The 24005-nt window shown below is 36.9% G+C and overlaps 1 protein-coding gene and 1 long non-coding RNA gene across 8 annotated transcripts in view; one reads left to right on the top strand and one right to left on the bottom strand.

Annotated features, from left to right (window-relative positions):
• Positions 1-9620, bottom strand: part of TMC1 (transmembrane channel like 1) — a 259282-nt gene extending 249662 nt beyond the window's left edge. For 4 of the 7 annotated variants that reach the window (XM_039841244.1, XM_039841391.1, XM_039841319.1 and 1 more), the window contains exon 1: positions 4492-4590. The gene's annotated coding sequence lies outside the window, so the exon portion shown is untranslated. Of the gene's footprint in view, positions 1-4491; positions 4594-9342 lie in introns of those variants that run through there. The other 3 variants (XM_039841651.1, XM_039841643.1, XM_039841469.1) reach the window with 3 other exon arrangements.
• A 7359-nt stretch (positions 9621-16979) lies between these two features.
• LOC120585406 (uncharacterized) lies at positions 16980-19701 on the top strand. Its single transcript, XR_005648325.1, has 2 exons — positions 16980-17762; positions 19291-19701. It is a non-coding gene; the product is annotated as an uncharacterized LOC120585406 (long non-coding RNA).
• The last annotated feature ends 4304 nt before the right edge of the window (positions 19702-24005 follow it).

Below are 24005 nucleotides of genomic sequence, written 5' to 3'. Positions count from 1 at the left end.
TTTATGTTTAAGGTCATAACTAAAGAGAAAACATGTTTTGTTATACAAGAGAGAAATTACAAAAGCATGTATTCTTGTTCTATACATTTTGGATATAGCAGACTGACCTGCACTTGATAATTTAACTTACACTGAAATTTTTATTCTACATTAAAGAGTCTCCTATCCATGGAGTGGGCAATTTGTCAAGAAGAAATAAGAGATATTCTACCTCTCATCCCCAAGAAAGGGCAGGAGACAGGTTCTGGTGATTCTGAGCCCCAAGTCCTTCTTAATGGTTCTTTAAACTTCATTATTGGAAAAAAAGAAGAAAAGATACCATTTATATTTTATGAAGATAAAGAAAGAAAGGAGCCAACACCCTGAGAAGATTCTAGAATTCAAAAAAAAAGGGGGGGGAGGTGCGGATAGTGATTGTCATTTTGAGACAGGAAGATGCCTCGACATGCTTTAGTTGGGTGAAGGACTTTGTGGGAGAGCATTTGTTGGTAGTCTTGGGGCCTGAGCAAAGAGTTCTGAATAATCAGAAAGCAAGTTGTGTTATCCTTTGGTGCCACCCTTTTTAAAGGCCCATACTGCTCGGCAGAAAACTGTATATGCTGATGCACTGCTAGTGCCTGAAGCAGAGGACCAGAAGTGCAGCAGAAAACTGGTGGTTCCAGCAGAAAACTGGTGGTTCCAGCAGAGCCTAGACAGTGAAGGCACTTGAGAATGGAATTCTGACAGAGTATGTTTCGTGGCTTAGGGCCCTAGAGATCACAGATGATCCAAGAGAAAGGGTTGGGAAGTGCTTAGTCTGTTCAGGATGCTGTCACAAAAAATATCATAAACTGGGTGATTGATAAGCAACAGAAATTTCCTTCTCACAGCTCTGAGGATGAGAAGTCCAAGGCATCAGCACATTTAGTATCTGGCGAGGATATTCTTCCTGCTTCATAGGCAGTCATCTTCTAGCTGTGTGCCCTCACACAGAAGAGACAAGAAATCTCTCTGAGGTCTCTTTTACAAGGGCACTAGTTCCATTCGTAAGGGCTTCACACTCATGACCTAATCACCTCCCAAAGGCTCCACCTCTAATACCATCACAATCAGGGTTAGAATTCAACATGAATTTTGGAAGGACAAAAACATTTAGTCTGTAATAGGCAATGAAAGATCAAAAATATGGGAGGTTTAGAGTATGGTGGCTTAGAATACAAGCTCTGAAACCAGGTTTAGGCTTAAATTCTAGTTTCTTCAAAAAATTCTCATGCTTCCCCCAACCTGCTCTCTCTAAATTAAGGAGAATAGGTCATTACATCACTGTTTAGGAGGTGCTATTTCTAATGAGAATGTGGCATATCCTTCAGATGTATAAGGATAAAAAATATGTATTAAGAACTGCTAAGATGATTTATGTAAAGGGCTTAGTACATGCCTGACACATCATAAGAATAAATAAATGGCTGGTTTAAGGACATAAAATATATGTATTTTAAAAAGTGTGATTTGGGTAAATTTTACTGGCTAGCATAATGAGTGCTGTACACATGTTACAAATCTATAGAAAAATACTTTACTAAAACACCAATTAATGATTTCTTGTTTCTTAAACTACTTTTCAAAATTTTAATTTTCTTTTTTTATTCTAAATCCCCTCAAGCTATTAATATAGACTTGGCATGATTAGCCATTTGCTTAGAGGAGAAATAAACTTCTTTAGCCGTGAGACTAGAGCTCAGTCCTCATCAAAGGTAGTTACTGTGAATTCCTCCCTAAAATATTCAAACTGAGAATATATGGAATTCAAACTGGTTTCACTAAAAAGTGGAATCCTTACAGGATCATAGACTATAAACATGAGAAGTATACCCCTGCTATTTTATGCCTCCCCCACAAATTGTTTCCATCCATGTCTAAAATGCCAGTCTGTTTTCATGAATTTTAATTATGACTGGCACTACAGAGCTGCTGGGAATAAGAATTAGGCTGGGACGTAACGGAGGGCATTCTGACATCTGTGGAAACCCATAAAAGCTGTGATATTTGCAATTACAACTAGCTTCCAGAATGTAGAAGAAGCAAATGAGAGACCAGACTTTCAGACCAGTCTAGTAATAACCATCAAGTTCTGAGGTTTTCTTCATGGACAAATACAAAAGGCAGAACTTGTGAAGTTAGGTTAAAATTGACAGAAGAAAAAGAGACCTACTGGAGTCAACATACTAACTTGCTCAATAGAATAAATACTGCAATTTAATAAAGAAGAGTTAAAGAATGCTTGGATCAATGTCAGTAGTTGGAAATAATGGTTGCTCCCAAATGGGAAAAATTTTGAATGAACGTGACACTGAAACGTGACATTATAGTCTGTTTTGGTCAGAAAAGATATAAAAGAGGTATCTCATTTAGCACAATTTGCGGTATGAAAGTGGGTTCTTTGTATCTCAAAAAATAAATTTAAGTCATTGGGTCAGATTTTTTTTCCTAAGGAAAGTGATGTATTGTTTTGACAGAAAGTACACAAAGTCAATATCATCAAAAGCCTCGACTCCAGGAAAACTGTATCATCCTCAAACACACCCAAAGTCTGCAAATTCCCATTATTTATATGAGAAGCAATCAGATTAAATAAAATCTATGATAATTCAATAATGTCTTTGAGAACAAAAGCAAACAGCAACAGGGGTGTCAGCTAACTGCCTATGAAAGATATAGTAGTCCCCCCCTTATCCATCGACAACATCTTCTGACATCCAACCATCGATAGCCTCACGGTTCAATACACTAGATCACCCAAAGCAGATTATTCCTCTTCTGATGTATCATCAGAAAGTCAGTAGTAGCCTAACACTATATCAAAATGCCTACATTATTCTCCTACTTCATCTCTTCACTTAGGCGTTTTATTATCTCACATCATCACAAGAAGGGTGAGTACAGTACCATAAGATATTTTAAGAGAGACGCCACATTCACATAATTCTTATTATCATCTATTGTTATAATTGTTCTATTTTATTAATCATTATTGTTGTTAATATCTTCCTTTCTCATAGGTATGTATAGGAAAAAACATTGTACATATAAAGTTCAGTGAAATTACTATCTGTGATTTCAGGCATCCACTGGGGGTCCTGGAATGTATCCCCCTCAAATAAGAGAGGATTACTGCACAAGAAAAAACAAATTTAATCAGTAATATCCTTAGTATTTAAAGAGCCAGAACTGGTGATAGACAATACCATGGGGGACAAATATAAAATATACAAACAAGTATGTGGCAACATGGAATAAATATTTATACAAAGGTACATGCCTTTGTATAAGAAGAGTTATTGCAATTCATGTCACTGTACCAATCCTTTAACAGGCTGAAGGAAGTTCAGTCAAAAGAAATCTCAGGCAGAGACAAAACCTGAACTACTCCCATAGGAAGGCTGAACCCATACATCATTGTCTAGATCAGTGGCTTCTAAGCTTTTTAATTACCGTGTATCTATGAAGAAAACAAAATTTAAGCATATCTCTTCAATCTGTGTATACATATATACACTAAATTTATAAATATATAAAGATTATATGTATGTACTATTGTACTAACATATTATATACATTGTAAAATACACACAAAATAGAAATTATAAAAGGATGAGATAAAGATGACATAAATATTGTTTTATTTTATTTTTATTTTATTTATTAATTTATTAAATCTTTTTATTTTCACTTTAAAATTGATATTAAAATTTGTATAAATAATATGATTTAATATAGTTGATTATTTTTTGAAATCTTGGCTTAACATTCATGTTAACTTTATGTTCATTCTTTCTGTACTTGATTTTAATGATTGTCATAGCTGAAAAGTTAATTCCTAGTAATAAGGATGTGAAAAGAAAAAGGACCTCATTATCTTGCCTACTAAATCATGGTACTCATTTTTTAATTCACTCCACCAATTATGCAAAAGCTTTGTTTAAATTTGACACAGTATTCAACTAGGTCTATAATGATAGAAGAAGTAAATCCATATAGCATATATTCTCTTGATCACTTAAAAATTCACTAGAATTTACATTCATTTTTTTACCTGTTTTGCTGCCGAAGAACTGGGGTTATACGATTAAGAGAAATGTAAGCTCTGCCATTTTTCCCCACTATTAAGCAGTGTATAAATTATTATCTTCAAAATCAGATATTTTTGCAGGAAAATTTTTATCTATTCATCCATTCTGTGAGGTAGATAATGAAACTCCTAAACTCACTTGATCAAGTACATGTAAACCTCAGTGTGTGTCAATACACTGATATTAAGCAAGAGAGAACTCCACAGTCAATCCTTTGGGTTTGGGTAATTTTTAATCTTTTCCTTAAGGAACCTCAAATACCTGTCTGATGATCCATTTGTACAGGAATGAGTGCCATTTGTCTATTAAATATCAGTAAATCTTAATTTCCTTCCTCTAAATTTTAATGTAAAGCCATAAGTTGTAAACTTTTTCCACTTACCAAGAAATGATCTTATTCAGACCCTGGTGAGTAAGTCCTCAACTCTGAAATGAATGTCTCTCCATGAAGACTTAGCTCCTCTCTCCCTACAGAGTATGTTTTATGACTCACAGAGTAATTCTGGAGGTGGGGTTACAGGTTAACAATTGCTTAACATTTTTAGTGACTTTGGGTTGCTGAATTTATTTCTTTTTTTGTGGAGAGTTTAACCAAAAAAAAAAAAAATCACTTTATTTTCCAGAGATTTATTGTGATTCTATTATCTTACCACTTTCAAATTCCATATAAAAAGTTGAATAATTTAGAACCAAAATGAATACTCTCTGAAAAATCTAGACCAGAGAGCAGAGTCTTTTCTGTAAAGGACCAGATACTAAATACTTTTGGCTTTATTGCTCATACCTATAAGTTGTTGCTGCAATTACTCAACTCTGCCACTGTTGCTTGAAAGCAGCCATAGACAGTATGTAAAAGAATGTACATAGCTGTGATTCCATAAAGTTGTACTTACAAAAATAGGTACAGGAAGGATTTGGCTTGTGGACCATAGATTGCCAACTTCACATCTAGACAATTGCTTGCCTCTCCCTATCTGATTTGACTATAGTGATATGAGTCTGGGCAATTTTACATAGCTATCTTTTGAATCTTGCTCTTTTCTTTTACTTGAATGAGTAAGAAAATTAGGGAAAGCTAATCGTTTTCTTGATGCATATTCAAATGACTTAGTCCCTCATTTCTTACAAAATAGAATTTCACATAGAAGCAAAAGGCATAATCTGGCCAGTGAAAGAACAAAGGTCTCCTTGAATAATATCTACTGGCTGGAAACTTCAAGATGGATCTTATATGTTTTTGTTTGTGTGATAGTATATATGTCATATGCCACAAGTGCAGGAAAAGCAAAGTACGGTTTGCAAGGAAGAAGGTTAACTTCCCTTATAATAAGTCAAAAGATGCCTAGTGATGACTGCAGTGTGCTACTGGCAACTTAGAGCTCACTCCTCAGTATACTCTAAGATAGATTCCACCTCAACACCCACACAGCGGTTCTCAAACTTGAGTGTCTAGAGGTTTCACCTTGGAAGTTAGTTAAAATACTAGCTGTCTATAGGTTTTCTAGATGGGGTTCAGAAATCTGTTGCCAAGAACTTCTGGTGATTCTGATGGGGCTAGTCAAAAGAAAACATACATGCTGAAAAGCACAGAGTAAAATTGCTGAATTCAAAATGCCCCCTGTAAGGCTAGTGTGAAGATTAGTGTAAATATATCTGAATCTCTCAGATTAGAACTTGGCAGATAATACATGCTCAGTAGAGCTAAAGAATTTAGAAATTATTATTATAGTATAATTATTATTGTGGTATAGTTATTATTTCATACATAAAGAGAGCTATGAAAATGGAAGCATTTAAACTGCAATTAGGTGAAAAAAGAAGAAAAAGAATTTATAAATCTTCAATACCAAAAACAGATGCAATATGAGAGGGTCAGAAACTGCAAGAATTAAAAAGAAAGGTCATAACTGTTGAATCATTAAGTAATCATTAAACCAAACTAGAGACAAGTAATGAAGGAAAACTGAAAAAAGGCCTTAATGGCTATTTGCCCTTATGTCACAAAACTGAAGCAAAGATATGTTTATTATCTGGATCATCTGGGTCTTAGCCACAGTTCTCTGACTTTCTTTGCCTGACTAAATCTGAAGTTAAGGAAATAAAATCAAGAAAGTAGTGGGACTTAGGAAAAATGGAGATTTGCAAGCTAAAGTCAAGAGAGCCATTCCAGTCTAAAAAGATCATTGCTCTCCTCAAGAAATCCCCAGAGACTGAGACTTTCGTCATTTGCTTTGCCCTTGGCAAAGACTACCCTGGGCTATTTTCAGGCCTGTCCTGGTTCTTCCATTCATTTGTTCATTCATTTAACGAGTCAGACTATGGTCCAAGCACTGTTTTAAGCACTCGCAATACAAAAGTAAACAAAACTACACATAAAGAACTCTGCCCTAGCAGAACTTACATTCTAGCAAAGAGAGACAGACAGGAAAAAAATAAACATAACTAAGTTCTATAATATAAAAGGGAAAGTAAGATGGGGAAAGGAAAATGTGGGTCATGAGAGGTGGTCAAGGTCAGCTTCACTGGAAAAGTAAGACTTGAGCAAAGACCTGAAGGAAGTGAGGAAGCAGGGCCAGCAGCATTCCCGGTGGAGGGAACAACAAAGGTCATAGCACAGGAGAGTGCTGGACTTTTTAAAAAAAGAATATCAATGAGGCCAGTGGTAGCTGGAGGAAAGTGAATGAGAGGAATAATTAGAAATGAGAGCAGAGAAGTCATTGAGGGCCCAGATCATTGTAAAGTCTTGCAGGCCATTTACTATAAGAACTTGGGCTTTTACTCATAGTGAAATGAGCAGCCTTTTTATGGTTTTCAGCACAGGAGTGGCAGGATCTCATTTAGGCTTTAAAAGGCTCACTCTAGCTGCTGCATTGAGAGTAAACGATAAGAGAAGAAACACAGCTCAGACCTTCAGTAACCAGGGTGCATAGCTCATTACCTCCAACAACAGTGCTTTACAAAGAGGGAACACTTCACTTGGAAGCATCTACTGCAAATTCTGATCTCTGCTTGAGTTTGATCACTGACCCCTAACCAAAGATTCTGACTTGCTGCTCTCAGTTTTGACCTCTGGCCACCATGTCATCTAATTATAGGGTCCCAGCTATCTCAGGTTTGCCATAGCTCCCATGAAATGGTGAATAATGTTCAATCTTTTTCACCCAACAACTTCCAGAGTTCATCATTACATTAAAAATCAATTGGTATATAGAAACACTTGAAACCTACTTTAAGAAACAATAAGTATTATATTTTTAGTTTCTATTATTTGCCTGATGCTGTGCTTTCTGCACACAAACAGAGTTAATCCTCTTAGCCCAGTAAGTTAGGATATTATATTGCAATGTCTCTGCTATCCTATTTCTGCTAGGTAGAAACTATGCCTTGAAGACATTAACGAATTAGTAAGAACAGGAGGCAGGATTCAAACCCAGAAGATGATACACATACTGTATAATATGTAATTAGTATCGAAATAAATATTTATACCTCAAATGTCTGAAAAAAAAATAAGTGCTCTCCAGGAGCTTACTCACACTCTTCATTAGTATAGTACATCCTGTTAATATTGAGAGAACAAAGGAAACTTGAAAACTTTAACCTGGCCTGATAAATACCCTCTAATTGGACACAGTCAGGATTGATAGTTACTGGGTTAATCAAAAAAGGAGTTAAAGGAAAGATAAGAAATGATACATGCATATCTAAATAATTTACATTTGCTTCAATAATTTCTCTGTGTATTCATTCATCAATCTTTTGTGGTAGAACATTTTCTTACAGTCTGATTGGAGTTCATTCTTGCATAAAGCATCATCTTTTAATCTCCAGTTTCAGTTCTTTAAAGTGGAATTAAAAGATAGGTTTAGCTGTGAAGAAACGTGAAAATCTACTTCTCTATATTTTTTTTGAGTATTTTCTAAGATTTTATAATGTCTGATCACATTACATAACTCCCTCCCTGCCTCACAGATATTATTCAAAATTTAGTTTAGTTTTTGTGGAAACAACTCTCTTTCTTCTCATATTCATATCTCTTTGGTTTTCACACTATTTAATAAATCATGTAACTTTAATAATATGCAATTGGCATAAACAGATTTGGGAACAAAATTAGCTGATTCTTGGTAAACATAAAACTCATCCGATGGGGCAGAAATACATGGATGTACTGGAATAGTCTTCTGGCTGCCAGTATTCTTCTGTGATGAGCACTGTCCAGCAGGTTTTACTGAGGGAATGGACAGCATGGTTACTCTAGTGGGTCAGTTAAATGGACATTAATTGAGCATCTATGATATAGATTATCGATGCCAAGTCATGAAATCTTATTGGGAATTGCAGAATACAGGAATGGGGAGAAACAATAACAAAAAAAAAAAATTTGTGATCATTTGATAGTTACTGAAATGACCAAATGTCCCCTTTTCCCTAGTTGTTCTGTTTTTCAAACAAAGTGCAAAGAAGGAATTCTCTCACCTGAGACTAACATTTTTTTACCTAAAAAATTAGAGATGTTTTACTTTGAGGTTTTCAATTAGAAATAGACTGTTTTTTGTTTTGTTTTGTTTTGTTTGTTTTGTTTTGTTGAGATTTCAATGTCATTTACATAAAATTACCGTTCGTCTCTTCCAAAACATGTAAGCTCAAGATCAAATTTCTTTATATTTATATAACCCATTGAATTCACAAGGACTCATATTTGGTAATTGGTCAGGAACTAGAAAATAGATTGAGAGGAAAAAAAAGTGACTGAAATACTAGAAAGACTGAATAAATAAATAAGAAACAAACCTTGCAGCTCACTTTCCATTTATTTTGCCAAAATGCCTAAGGGCACTGGTAAATACTCAGTTCTTGTGTAGTACTATCAAAAATATCTACCACAGAAATAGGTCAGAAATTGTAATATTTACTTTGCACAAAATATAAGGCTTGTGAGATGTGTGTTCATGTATATTTATAAAAACAGGTCAAAATATAATGCAATAAATGTCTTAAAAAGGAACTGGGGAATTAGAACCAGATTCTATATCCTCCTATTAACTTTTTCTTATTTTCTTTTTGCTAGAAAAAACATCTACAAAAAATCGATTGGGCATAAATCAATGTGTACACTTATTAACTCTATCTTCAACTTAGACCCCAAACTTCTGGTCATATTGAGCTACATTTAAGTCCTAAGTCTCATGATTACTTCCCCCAAAGAGAAATGGTGGGTGTTTAAAGTCACCTGTCAGGGAACACCGCTGTTCCCTTCCTGCTGGCACTGTCTGCGTGGATACTGGTTCCAAGCGAACTTTTAAATGTTTACTTCAAAGCTCCCATGGTACTGCAGTCTACTTGGCCCATGGTTCTTCCTTGTCATCTATTCTCCTACATGATTTCATTCTTTCTCAGAGCCTTGTCCATCCTGTGTTGGGGACTCCGAGATGGATTCCACACTGTCCTCTCAATAGCAAATTCCCATGGAACAGCTCTAGCCAACGGCCCTTGGACATTTCAAATACATCTTATCAAAAACCAAACATCTGCTCTCCTTTCCTTCCAAAACTGCTCTTCCTCACATGTTTTTTTTTCTCTCACCCAGAACAGCCAATTACCCAATCCAGAAACTTCTGAGAACATCTTTAGCAATGATTTTTCAATTGGATTTTTACCATTGAATTTGGATTTTTACCATATGTATAATTACAGAGTCTTAAGATGATGCCAGTCTTATTTAAATTAATAAATTATTGTACTTCACATAGTACAAGCAAAAGTATGCTAACAAATTAATCCATTAAAAACTTTTCCTGAGCACTACACAACCATTACCATCACCACCACCGTCCCTGGTTCTATAATACTTGCTTTTCCTCCTAACTAAGGCTCTTTGCAGACTTAAAGTGATAATTACGTTTTGGAAATTCTTAATCTGAGTGATCTTGTCAATATACAGCTACACAAAAGCAGCCAGCACCTCAGATTGCATGTGTTTTATCTAAGAATACAAAAAATAAACAACTCAGATTGCATGTGTTTTATCTAAGAATACAAAAAATAAACAACTGAGGTACATATTCTTCCTTCCTTCCATGTGTATATTTACATTGTTATTCTCTAGAACTAAGAAATAAGAAAGGAGGGAGCAAAAATACCTCCCTGGGGAAAAGTTTCAAAAATAAAAAGGTAGGGAGGGTAGAGAGGGTATCGGGTAGGGAAAGGAGGGGAAAAAATGCTGATATTTTTCCACTTAACGCTAATTAAATCTAATCACAGCTGACAACTAACTATTGTGTTGGAGGTTTATAAAGTCAGCTTAAAGACTTCGTTCCTGATTAAATCAAGTACGAGCAGTACTAAAGGCACAAATGATAAAGCCAGCCCCATTAGATAGTTAAAACGTAACAAGGATCCTCTTTCACAAATCAATATATTTCTATTTTAGCCAGAGGCTGCCTCTCTGAAAATACATCGGTAATCATTCTTCTCTCTTTCTTCATCTTTTTTGCTGCTTTCTCCAGGGCCTGCAGTCAACTGTGGAGGTGGAACAATGAAATCTTTCAAGTGGAAGAAAAAAAAGAAAAGAAAAGAAAGCTCCCTGGGTGCAGTGCTCTCTCTCTCTTTTTCTATGTCACTGCGAACATACTAAAAGAAACAAAAGGGAAGGATCAACCCCCTTTCCAGTGGTCAAAAAGTATTTTAGAAATAAAGGAGGAAATCCTTGAGAATGGCTTTGTGTCGGTTTTCCAATTGAATGTCACTGATCGTATGTGTTAAACCTTTTCAATGTCGGAATCCAAGTCCAGAGCAGGCAACTAAAGCACAGACTTGGGTTTTCTCCTGAAATCAATGAATGACATCCGGCTAACATGACCGAGAGAGAGCTCTTGACATTACAGAGAATTCTCTAAGCAAAAATGCTGGTACCATTGAGCATTTTGGATGCTAAGACAGACAAATGTAGATGAACCACCTAAACTTGATCTTACTTATTGTTTACAAAATAATTTCATAAGATGGGCAGTGAAATTTTGGAAGTTACATTTAACTTCAGGGCGGGGAGAGGAGCCAAGTAAAATACAGGGAGCTTCAAAAGATTAGGTCGAGATCTCAGCCGTTCCTTGTTCTTCAGTCAAGAGCAAAAGCAAAGCCAGATTATTTAGAAGGAGAACTGATGTGAGCAAAAGATCTACTCAGCGTGTTGCTTCTAATCCATAAACTATTCAAGAGGCAAGGGACTCAGAAGTCCTTCCTCCTGCTATTTTTTAAAAGCCATCGCTAAATCTTTTAGTTCAATAGGTCTCATTTTAACATAGTGTTTAAAATGTTAAAATACTATTTCTTTATACTTGTATAATACTTTACAAACTAAAGGAGTCTAGCAGGAGTTTCATCATTTACTCATTTTATCCTCGCTTCAACATGAGTAGGTATTATCCCTGTTATTAATCAGCCAAGATGAGTGTCATCAATTCAGTTCTGCACATGGGAAGTCAGAGCATCGGGGAAGCTGAGAAGATTGATTAGTCAAGAGTCTTAAACTTTGGAAGTCGTAGAGCCAGGACTAAATCCCAGTTCTTTAATTGTCCGGCATCGTGTCACCACATAAACAAGTTATATTTAAACCACATAGGAAGCTACAATTTATAAGAGGCAAGTAGGCAGTTTTAATCCAGTGGAACTCATCATACACCAAAGCAGAACCATTTGTCTAAGAATATTGAGCCACATAATCAATATTCAGTCAAATATGTTTGGAATGGAAGACTAATGCTGCATGAATGAATATCCATTGATAAAGCTAATTATTAACATCTTCATCTATTTTAACTGAAGACCATGCTGGGAGAGCAGGGACTTCTGCTGAACCCCACTCTCCCAATACTTCAAGTGAAAACAGCTAATACTGGTTTTAATATTGCTGATTTACAAGCCATAATAAATTTGTTTAGCTGCTCTTCCCTAGAGGCTTATTTAGATATGAAAAAAAAAGAAATTAGTCATAAAGATTCTCTTTGTTCTGAATTTAGTTGAGAAAGCAGAAAGTCTCTAGAAAGATAGTTACATTTGGGACATGGTATATAATATCTTTAGTATAGCATTAGGGTTCAATCAACTTTAAAGCACAATGCAATGGAGATCCTCTAGGTTCTATACATTTTGATGTAACTAACATTTGTTGAGCAGTTAAAACACAGAATGTATTATATCAAGGGGTAAAAGTTATAAACCAGATTTGGGAAAAGATGACAATGAATTATAAACACGAGAATCTAATTTTGCTCCCACCAGAAAATCCCATAAAACTGCAAAATGCAAAAAAAAAAAAAAAGAGGAATAGATAGATAAATAGATAAGGTTTTAAAAACTACATACCCAAGGATAAATGGAGATAATATAATAGCACAAAATTAGGAAAGCAGAAAAGCAGACATATGAATGTTAACCAATGGGTTTTGTAAATCCAAGCAGGCCAAATCTAACCAGCAATGAGGACAGCTGACAACTGACCTAATCTTCACTTCAAATTCATCTAGGCTCAGAAATTCACACAATAGCTATCTCCAGAAATGGGAATTAAGGGGAGGTGAGAAGACAAAATAAAGAAGATTGGTCGAAAGCTTTAATAAAAAAACAATTGGATCTCTCTCCCCACATTCTTATGGCTATTCCATGTCACAGTGTTACTTCCCTTCCCCCACAATGGCAGCACATTAGAAAGTTTAAAACAGTCTCTATTTTGTGGAAGGCCACGCGTAGTTGAGGGTGTGCGTACTAGTCTGAAAATGCATAGTTTAAATGAATAACTACTTGGCTACCAGACTGCTAGCACACAGGCCTTACAATGCAGGCTGAAGATTGGAAGAAGGTACTTCTTCAAGGAATAGGCCTAAGTGGAAAGACTTAACCTCAATGTCAGGGGTTTCTCCAGCAATAGCCTAGCCAGATTACAGGGGAACTCAGCACTAAGCAAACCCATCCATGCCCTCACAGATTCCAAAGATTCCAATCAAGAAATCAGATTGCCCACTCTAAATCATGAGCAGTCAAACAGAGGTGATCGGAGACCAGAGAAAAACTTCTAATATGGAACACAGACGTGAGACTAAATAGAATGAGAAACTTGAAGAAAACAGGCTAGACAGAGAGAAAAAAACTTCAAAAAATTCTCATTAATATCCCTATAAAAGATTTTTATCGATGCAGTTTGCTAACAACAGGTAGCATCTATGAAAAAGGAATAAGATGGTATAAAAAATTCAAGAAGCAAAACAAAACTAAACTAAAGAAACGAAATATCTCTTGGAAAATAAAATTTGATAGCAAGAAAAAAATCAATAGAAGTTTTGAAAAGGAATGTTAAAGAAATCTTCAAGAAAATTATTAGGTCGAGGGATCCCAGAATGAATGCAGAATATGACAAAACAACCTAATTATATTATAAATGTACAACTTCACTGAAGGTAAATGAGGGAAAAAGATGCTGACCTTAGTAACAGTGGAAGTGAATGGACTCTGCAAGACTAAAGGCAAAAGAAACCATATATAAGCATTGAACTCTAGTTGATAAAGTTGTTTCCCATCAGAGTACCAGTTAACTATCTCAATACTGTGATATGTCCTGGAATTGAACAATCAAGCAAGTGGATAGGGGATGGCAGGAGCCAAGATTCTCTCCGTTGGAGTGAGTTTACCAAGGGACAGCAGCTAGAAGGAATGATTCCTGTGGATCATTAGTATGAACTCATGCTTAGCTTATTATAAATACAAACGTTATATATAGAAATATTTATAGATATATGTATATACATATAAATTGATATACGCGCATAAGTTTTGTTCTGTAGCTGGGAGGGCCTAGAAGCAACAATATTCCAGTAGCAACAAGCACGCGGATTTTGTTTTCTAATACCAGTTACCACTAAAAGGAACCATGCTTCCTTGGAGAAATGAATGAATGAATGAATGAATGAATGAATGAAAAAATAAATAAATTCACAGTGTTGGAGGTATGTCAAAAGGACAGAAGAGCCAACTGAAACCTCATGGGGTCAAAGCTGAAACACTTTGGGCAAGAAAATAAATAATTATTTTATTATAACACAAAATACAAAATAAATATTCATGACTCTATACCACCACAAATAACTAAATAAATAAATGAAGAAGAGAAAGATCTTCCATGAAGGAGAATTCCAAATAATTTATGTACATACTTTGTCTTTAAGGAGGTGAAGAATAACTCCCCACCTAAGCAAGGGTGTGCATAGTGAAATCTTTCCAAAGAGTACAATATGGAAAGAGGATAAAATGACTTAACATTTTAAAGAAACCTGAGAACCACTGCATCGGTCAGGTGATCAAGGGTAACATCAGCAGTGATGTCACTTTAATAATACATACCCTTTATATGATATCATGAAAATGGTCCTTTATCTCTGTGGTCTTCCTCCCAAAACCCATAACGTCAGCTTAAATCATGAGAAAAACATCAGACAAATCCCAATTGAAAGACAGTCAACAAAATACCTGACAAAACTGTCAAGGTCATCAAAAAGAAGAAAAATCTGAGAAACTATCACAGCCAATAGGAGCCTAAGGAGACATGACTACTAAATATAAATATATTGTGGTATCTAGATGAGATCCTAAAGCAGAAAGAAAATAACTTTAGATAATAATTAAGAAAATCTAAAAAAAACATATAGACCCAAGTTAATAAGAATGTATTAATATTGATTCATTAATTGTAACAAATGCACCAGACTAACGTAAGATGTTAATAGAGAAAATTAGGTGTGGAGCATGTGGGTATTTTTTATACAATCTTTGAAATTTTTCTGTTATTCTAAAATTATTTTAAAATTAAAAGTCTATTAAAATAGAGGAGAAACAATAATAAAATTTTAAGTAAAAGATAATTTTTCAGTACTTATGAGACTTCAGACTGAAAAGACCCATTGGGTATGTAACAGTATATGAAAAGAAATAAAATTAATATTCACTCATATAATTTTATGGTATCAGAACATTAAGTTTAAAAGGTAAGATTCTAAAAGCTTCCACGAAGAGATAGATAAATAAAATAGGTCACTTATAATGGAAAGATAATTAGATTGCTATCAGCCTCCCTGAACACTAGAAGACATATCCTCAAGGAAAAATTTTTAACCTTAAAATTTTTAACCAAAACAAACTAATCAATATGAGGGCAACATAGTTTTAGACATGCAAGGACTTAAAAAGCTTACTTCACATATATCCTTTCTTAGATACTAACTTCTGGACTTTTTTCCATAAAATGAGTTAACCAACCAGAAAGGAGGAAAATAGTGAATTTTGGACAGGGTAGGTTCATCTCAGAGGAGTAATAAATGGAAGTCCCAAGACAACAGGTTCACAGCCATTCTAGAGAGCAACCAGCTATGTTGGAACAGGAGAAGTCCAGGGAGGAGGTATTCAAAAAAAGAGAGAAGTCCATCAGTTTGATCCCTGAGACACTGAAAGAGTTGCATATATTATAAAAACAAACAATGAAAGAAAAATAAAGGCGATTAGAAACCCTAGGAAAAACAAAAATCTAAACAAAAAAGTAAATATGTTTGACTAGGCCATGAACAATATTAACGTAGTCATAACAACGCGAGTACTATTTACTAACATGTATCCTTTAGAATCTGTTTATCAACAGAGTACAGAAGACTTAATTACAATTCCAGAAGAGAAAGCAAATGTTATCGACCTTAACCATATAAAAGTAAAAGTACAAATGACAGAAGTTAGAAAGTAAAAGGGGTGAGGAAAGCTGAAGAGAGGAGTAGGTGTGATTATGTTCCCATCTTATAGTGTAGGGAATCAAGAGATGCTACATAGACCGGATAGAAAAAAGTAAAATATTTATTATTTAAAATTATAAAGTTAACCAATGAAGTTATTAAAAGAGACAATTTTGGGGGGAAGCAGAGATATGATGGCAGTGTAAGTACGCTAAATCTTTCTGTTAACTAGGAATAAAAGTAATCTTGAAAACTGATAAATCAGAAAATGACAGTATTAACATACTGTTTTTGGCAAATTGAGATGGTACCAGAATAATTAAAATCCAAAACTGTTAAGAATTGGTATGATTTTCTCTGGAGAATGCGACTGGGGATAGAGAGAGATGAGGCAGTTGCCCTTCTGTATTATTTGAATTTTATAGCTGGCAAGTACATATATTACTTTATAAAGATAAAATAAAAGTTATTTTTTAATGATCAAGATGTCATTCCTGCCCTGAGGAGTCTTGCAATCTAGTACAGAAAACTGATTACTAAAATACAAGGGAAGGAGGGAAGAAAGGAAGTAAAGAGGGAGTGAGGGAGAGAGGAAAGGAGGGGAGAAGGCAGCAAAATATTTATTGAGTGTCTACTTCATGCTGTGCATTGTACTGGGTTATTTACATGCACCATCTCATTTCGACCTTCTACCTTCCAGTGATATCCCTCATTTTACTCTGAACAATAGAGGCTTGAAAAGGTAGGCAATTTATTCAAGATCACAAAGTTTCTCCGTGCCAGAGCCAGGAATCAAAACCACATCTGTCAAGGTCTAAATTCATGAACTTTTTCTTATAGAAGGCAATCACCTAAATGCAAATGATATTTGGTCATACTATTGCTCAGCTGCCTTCCTGCTAAAGGAAGTTATAGTCAAGGGCAGGTGAGTTATCATCCAGATCTAGGACACAGCAGGACAAGGCAGGCTCCGGCCCCTCGGTGAGGACTTCTCCAGAGGAGCCGACTGCTGAGGGGCTGTTTTTGATGTCTGTGTCCTATCGAACACATTTAAAACTTTTAACAGCTGGAGAGATGAATGATTCATCTGAACCCCAGCCAGGAATCCTGAAATCTTTCTCTTTGTTGCGGTAAGACACAAGATTAACCAGGAAGAGAGATGGCCTCCTGCAAATCTCTACTACAGCTGACCCTCCCGTCTTCCTGTTCCACTTCGCTATCGCTGGCCCATGAGATTTAGGGCCAGGTTAATTTGGTCATCTCATTCCTCAGCTGGCCCCTCCTTCAGAAATCTTTTTAGGCATATTTGGTCAATGATTTTTTTCCCTTCCTTGGAGTAATTTTCTTAAATTCTCACCACCTCCTAAAACTCTCAATTCCCCTTCTTCTTTTCTTCTTCTCCCTCCTTCTCTTCTTCTTCCTGCCCCTTCATCTTTACTTCTCTATCTCTCTCTCTCCTGATAACGATGCCTACCATTTCTGCAGGAAAAGACCATCAGTCTTATAACATATATCCAATTAGCCTCTATACCCATTCCTTCCTCGTTTCTTCCTGCCAGAAGAAGCAGAGCCCTTCTACCAGGCCAATCTAACTCCTCTACTATCATTTTTCTCCCATTTGCTCTTGCTTCTCCCGGAATCTGTACCATCTCTTATCATCCCTTCTCTGTGCTTTCTATTCCTCTTTCTCCATGATCACATTTTCCTTGCCCCCAAACAAAGCTAAACTTCTCTCACTAAGAAACATCCTTTGTTAACCACTCTTTCTTCCACAGATGTTTGTGGAGCACCTGTTATGTGCTCCACCCTGCACTGGATGGCGAGAATACTTTCGGAAATAAAGCAGGCCTGCCTCAGTGGAGCTTACAGTCTAGTGGAGAAGCAGATGGTAAGTCAACAATAAATATGAAATGACAAATTTCCATAGATGCTAGGAAGGAAACAAATAGGGCACAGTGATAAAGAATAAAATGGGAGCCCACTAAATTAGAGTAGCCAGGAAAGTGCTCTTATAATTCCATCATTTCCATTACTGGAGTTAGGCTCTCATCTTTTACCTAGCTTCTAATGAACTCTCAGGTTCCCTGCTTACAAATTCCACTTTTTGTTTTTTCTCATATATTCCTACTATGAAGCAGATCAAATCTTGTCATTTCCCTACTTAAGCCTTCAGTGATTTCTCAATACCTACGAGCCCAGATACTTGAGCCCAACGTTTTAAAATGCCTAAGTGATTAAGAAGAGACTACGAATCGCTATATAAACAAAGACCAGGGCTGTCTATGAGGAATGCTTTGTGCTGACTTCAATCTCCAGAACTCTCTTGGGCTTGTTATTTTTGCTAGTTGATCTCTGCTTTAATTTGTTTTGCTCAAATAGCTATCCAATGGAAACACTTGAGCAGCAGCATTCTCTTCTACGACCACTAAGAAGTCCTAAGAGGCAGGTTGGGTTATGGAATCTGCAAAACGGAGAAGGAAGTAACTATGACTCTGTAGAAAGAGCCACCAAGATCAGAGAAAGCAGCTTTGTACAATGAGCAGCAGGAAGGAGATGTCCATGTGGGCTCCCGGGCAAACATTTAATAAAACTTCCTCTCTTTGGGCCTCTTTCCTCCAGCTGTTGCAGATCAAATTCAGCATTCTTCCTTAAAATGCTATTAGGAAAACTAGTCATTTAAAATAAAGTAAAAATAAATTTGGCGAATTCCTCATTGGACGAAACGCATTTCTATGAATTGGCCACTGAGTGAATTTGCTTCAAGAATCTAGGGGATTTTAACATTCTGCTGGGGGTGCAGTGGGGAGGAGTGAGTTATGTGGGTCAAGGTTAATGCCATGGGCAGAAGAGCTTCTGCCCTGCTTCATTTTTAGTATTTGAGAGGATATTGCATCATTGGTTGTGGATAGCAGAGGGTGGGCCTAAATTTAGCTTTCCAAGCTGACCCTGAAAGGGAACATTGAACTTAGTTGAGGATCTGATTAGGAGCTTGTCAGAAGCTGTCTTGACAAAGCAGATGAAGTTACTTGCCAGTGGTGGACTAGAGCTGGCTCGTCAGCTCAGATTGCTGACGGTTAAATTGTCAGAAATATTGCAAGCCATTTGTTAAACACAGGAATTATTAAAAATTAAATTATTTAAATTTAAAATTAAATAACTTCTATTAAAAATAAAGATAATTAAATACTTGAAATTATCACTCCATAGTTATTTCACTACATTTTACTATTATCTGTCGTCTTGAGATTATTTGTATCTATTGCACCCATATGGTGCATCTCTTCCCAACTCTGCATTGGGTGTTGTCATACTGGTGGCCTGAAATGCCAAAGTGGAACTACTTACACCACGAAAATCTGCAAATATTACAAATCATGGTTCCTCCTGCCCAGCACTAACTGCTAATCACTTTGCAGCACAACTGCCTATGGTTCATGCAGCAGGGTGAACTGTCTGCACAAGAAATCTAAGAGAGTCACACTGGACCTCTGCAGTGCCAACAAGGCAGGGACCAGTCAGCAAGGATGGGATGGTCCATCAGTTACACCAGCTGCAGGCTTCAGCATCAGACACCAGCAGAACGCCCTGGGATGGCACTGGCCCCTCTCAGTCGTCATCCGTCCAGGTTGCAGCCCAGATGAGCCATGACACAGCAGAGACCATCAAGGATCCAAAGGACAACCAAGGACCCCTCATCTCCCTCCATCATCATGAGATCAGTTAAGTCTCACATTCAATGTCATCTTGGAAAGAAACAGAGGGGAAAAAGCAGAAGTCTGAAAAACTGAGCACTTTAGCAAACAGAAATAAAGAATTTACTTAAAGAACTGGTTTTCTTCATAGAATTGAATGAACTCCCTCTGGTGGGACTGAAACTGCCCTTATCCCAGAGGTTCAGCCACTTGGGGCAGGAGCGCCTGAGGGAGGGTTCTTTTTGGTGAGGACAGACCAATTATAGAGGAAGGGTTTCACATTTTGTTGTTGTTGCACATTCAAGAACAGTGTGTAAATTTACACCCTGTTGCAGTGGTGTATAATATCAATGGTGATATCGAGCTTCTGTTTAGTGGTAAGTGTCTTCTATATGCAAATGAAGAAATGAAGGCTCAGAATGTTTATGTAACTTATACAAGGTCACACTGCTGGAAATGGAAGGAGACAGGCCTTGAAAGGAAAGTTGATATGACTATAGGTATTAATCCCTTTTGTTCTCATGCCTGTCATCAACCTACACAGACCTTCTTCTGATCCTTTGAGCTGTGTAGCTACTACAGCATGACTGGGACACATCAAGAGAGGGCTATAGGGAAGTATCTGGAACACACAACGTGGAAGCCAAGGCAAGTCAGGAAAGCTATAACTTGAGAGGCTGACCATAAATACTTTAGGGTCTCGGACAAGAAATGAAATGGTACTGGAAAAGAAAATTAGGTAAGAAGCTAAGTGCACAAATTATGAGTTAGGTAAATGGGCAACAGAGTTGGCAGCTAATAGAGCTAAGAGACTGGAGCAATGACCAAGGTGTGGGGCAGAAAGGCTGGATCGTGTAGAACCAAATCCAGGAACACCCACCAAGTGTTTCCTTTATGCAGTGCCCAGCTCATCTTGCCAGGGTAGCAGCAGCATCATAAAGGAGCCAAACCAGGCATGAAACCAGCTTTCTCCAAAGCATGATTATTACTCATGCTTTCACTCCCACTGCCCTGCATGCCCCATGACTGTTCTCTCCATCCTACTCTTATTTGTTTTGAAAAATAAGTATTTTTATTAGTCAGTCAAAATAAGGCATACAGATAATTTTAGAAATTCATATAATACAGAAGGGCTTAAAAGAAAAAGCAGCAGTCACCTGCCCCACCCATTCCCTTTCCAATTTTTCCCACTTTTTACTGTTGTAAATTTCCAAATGCCCCCATTCCATCCCATAGCTCTCACCAAACAGCACAAGCTGGAACCTGTCCCAGTATTTCTCCCCTCGTTGTGTTATCTCAGAAAGAATGGGAGGAGCCCAGCTTAAAGGTCCCGAGATATAGAGCCTTGGTGCATACAAATAGACTGAGATACACAGTAGACAAGGAAGGAATGGAGAGTATCTGCTCCGCCCCCTATTGTTTCACTGATCTCCATGGGTGGATAGATGGTTTCTCCCCATTGTCTGCTGTGTATTGTAAACTTTGCCAGCTCAGGAGAATGAGTCAGCATCTCCCTCCTCCTTTATTTCCCATCCACTTCTACTGCAGCTCTCTATAACTTTGTTGACTTCCTTTAAGGCTGAGAAGAATTTCAAACACAATTTGAATTCAAAGGCAGATTTTTCCATCTCAGTAGAAGTTTGTTCTGAAGTCTGGTGCTACAATGACTTAAGAATTCCTTTGTCTATTGCCATAAAAGACATCATTCCTATATTCATTCATTCAACAAGTATCTGCTAAGCACTCACTCTGCCAGGTGTGCGCTCAGCACAACTGGACAGTTCTATATACAGTTTAACATGCAGTCTGTGCCCTCATCTTGCTCATTTGGGAAAGTCAGATGAAAAAAACACTACAGGGCAGTGTGGTGAAAGCTCTCGTGAAAACAAGGTTTGTGGGAGCACTAGGAAGGGCTCTGCTCCACTGACCAAGAGGCCAGGAGAGCGTCCAGAGCGACACTGAGGTGAGTTTTAAATCTGAGCTAGAGGGTTTCTGGAGAGCATCTAAAGACATTGCGTGTGGTTGGAGCAGTCCTCATGTGATCCGGGCCCCAAAATTGCTGAGTTCCATCAGTTTTGGTTGTTATAAACCAGTTTCCCAGTTTGAGAACTATCTTTGCACCCAGATCTCAGTGGGGCTAAATAAGCAACCCTGTCTCCGCAGCTGGCCCCTTCCTGGCTCTTTGCGTCAGCTTGGGCTTCAGTTCAGTTTTGCTGCTTCCAGAGATCTAATTCCAATATTTGTCGCTCAGATTCTTTGTTCCTCTCAGGAGGGCCTGAGCGCTCCTAGGCCCTGAAAGAGGAAGTCAAGTGCTTCTCAAAGTTACATTCCCACTATTTCAAGGAATTATATGAAGGACAAAGGAAGCAGGACTGTAGAACACATGGAAGTCCCCCAGAACTCCGGCCAGGCTCTCCCCGCAATTCCACGTTGGTATTTCATCCCTTTATCTAAACACTTTGGTAGCTATTAAGCTAAGATTTATCCCAGAAAAAATATTTGAAGTAAATAAGTTCCTTTTTTTTTTTTTTCTAATTCAATGGAAAAAGAACAGAAGAACACTGAACAATGGAAAAGTGGAAACCATTAAGGAAAGGAAACAATCCAGGTCTGAAAGGCTGAGAGGTTCAAATATAATAAATTTGCCTGAAATTAGACCAACCTTTAAAGAGAGAGAAGAGAAAAGAGATGGAAAGAAGGTAAAGGAAAGAGGAGATAATAAAAGCCACAAGAGAAGGAAGGAGTAATTGAACTAAAAAGGACAGGGGTCTAGACAAGTGGTTGGAGAAATAAAATACCAAAACTACGACCATATAAATGGACAATTTTATGGAAAATGTAAGTTAAAAGATATACTGAAAGGGGGCAAAGGAGACAAGAAGACAAGATAGCAAAGAATGGGGTATCCCACAGAGAATCACTGTGGGTTTGGCTGACCAGAAAAAAGTTTAACCAAAGACCAAACAAACACGCATTCCTCTATTGTCTTCTATAAGCAGCCTCAACATGGCTGCGGCAACAGAGAGCACACTGTAACTGCAAAAGGAGTCACCTTTCCTAACTTGTTACATGGAGGGGAGTTGAGTTCTGCTCATTTTCAAAGATAAAATTAAATTTTCTCTAGCTGGCATTTGTGCATTCTTTCTGCAGTCACTCCTCCACCCCATCCTCCCTCATTTTCTCAGGGGAAATAGTCAATTGAACAAAGAGTCCAATTGTTCATGTGTAGGAGAAGGGGACTGGAGTAACTCTGAGAAGAGAAATTATTTCAGAATAACTCATGGCATGAAAAATTCTACACACACACACACACACACACACACACACACACACACACACACACAGAGGTACTCATTCACATTTACACATCCACAAATCTCCTCTGGGAGCCTCAGTCCTGAAAACAGTATTTCGCTAATAATCTACTGAAAAGACAAATCTAATTTTAGCCTAGATGAGAACACATACTTCCAAATTGTCTATTGGGTACACTCTGGTGGCACTTTTCTGTGTATTTCATCACTATAGTGCCCAACAGGGAATTTCAGCTTAGTAGTTTAGAGATCAACCCACCGGTGAGGGAAAGCTCTGTTCGAATTGTCCACCCAACACTGAGAAATCTATCTTTTCAATTAAAAAAAAAAAAAAAGTCAGAAGGGGAATTTTCTACCCATGTTTATCTCCTGACAAACACATAGAAGAAAATATTACTGTGCCCTAGGAGTTTAGAATAAAGCTGATGAGAACAAACTTAGGAATTTTTTGAAGCACCACTGGGGACTACTTATAGACTTGAATTGTAAGTAGTAAATTTGGAAAACCATGTTACCCTGAAACTATTATTTATTTTTCTCCATGAGCTTTAGAAAGTATTGATTTGGAAATACGGATTTATTTGCCCACTGAGTCTTTTGGAAAACATGTTCTGGTTCTCTTTATGATCCCAGTCTGTCTTCCCGGCTTTATATGGAAGTTAATTTCTTTTGGCACTATACCCATTTCTTCATCTAAGGCATATATATAAGGTTCAACTACATCTCTCCAGAGTTTTGTAAACACTTATACTGAGGCTTTCTGGAGAATAAAGAACTTTAACTCCATGTGGGGAAGGCTGGTTAGTAAGGATTGTGAGTCACTTTAGTAAGAAATAAGTGGTTTTCCTTTAAGCTAAAACGGACCATTTAGGCAAGAGCATTTAAGGTATGCATCAAGGAAGTTTTTTTTTTTTCCCAAAAAATAACAATGCCTAATAAACACTGAAATTGACCACCAAGAAATACTTATTATAGGAGATGTTTCAAAAAAGTTATTCATGTTATATCACCATTCCTTTTGATAATTTAAGTAGTAAGAGGTTTATAATGACGAAAGTCCTAAACTACACTAGGGAAAAAACTCTCACTCAAAACCATCTTCATTATAAAGATTTATTGCAAAGA

This window comes from Pteropus medius, unplaced genomic scaffold (assembly GCF_902729225.1).
Source record: "Pteropus medius unplaced genomic scaffold, Ma_sr-lr_union100, whole genome shotgun sequence".
Lineage (NCBI taxonomy): Eukaryota > Metazoa > Chordata > Mammalia > Chiroptera > Pteropodidae > Pteropus > Pteropus medius.
The sequence above is the reverse complement of the archived record's forward strand: the minus strand, read 5'-3'. Positions and strand labels throughout refer to the sequence as shown.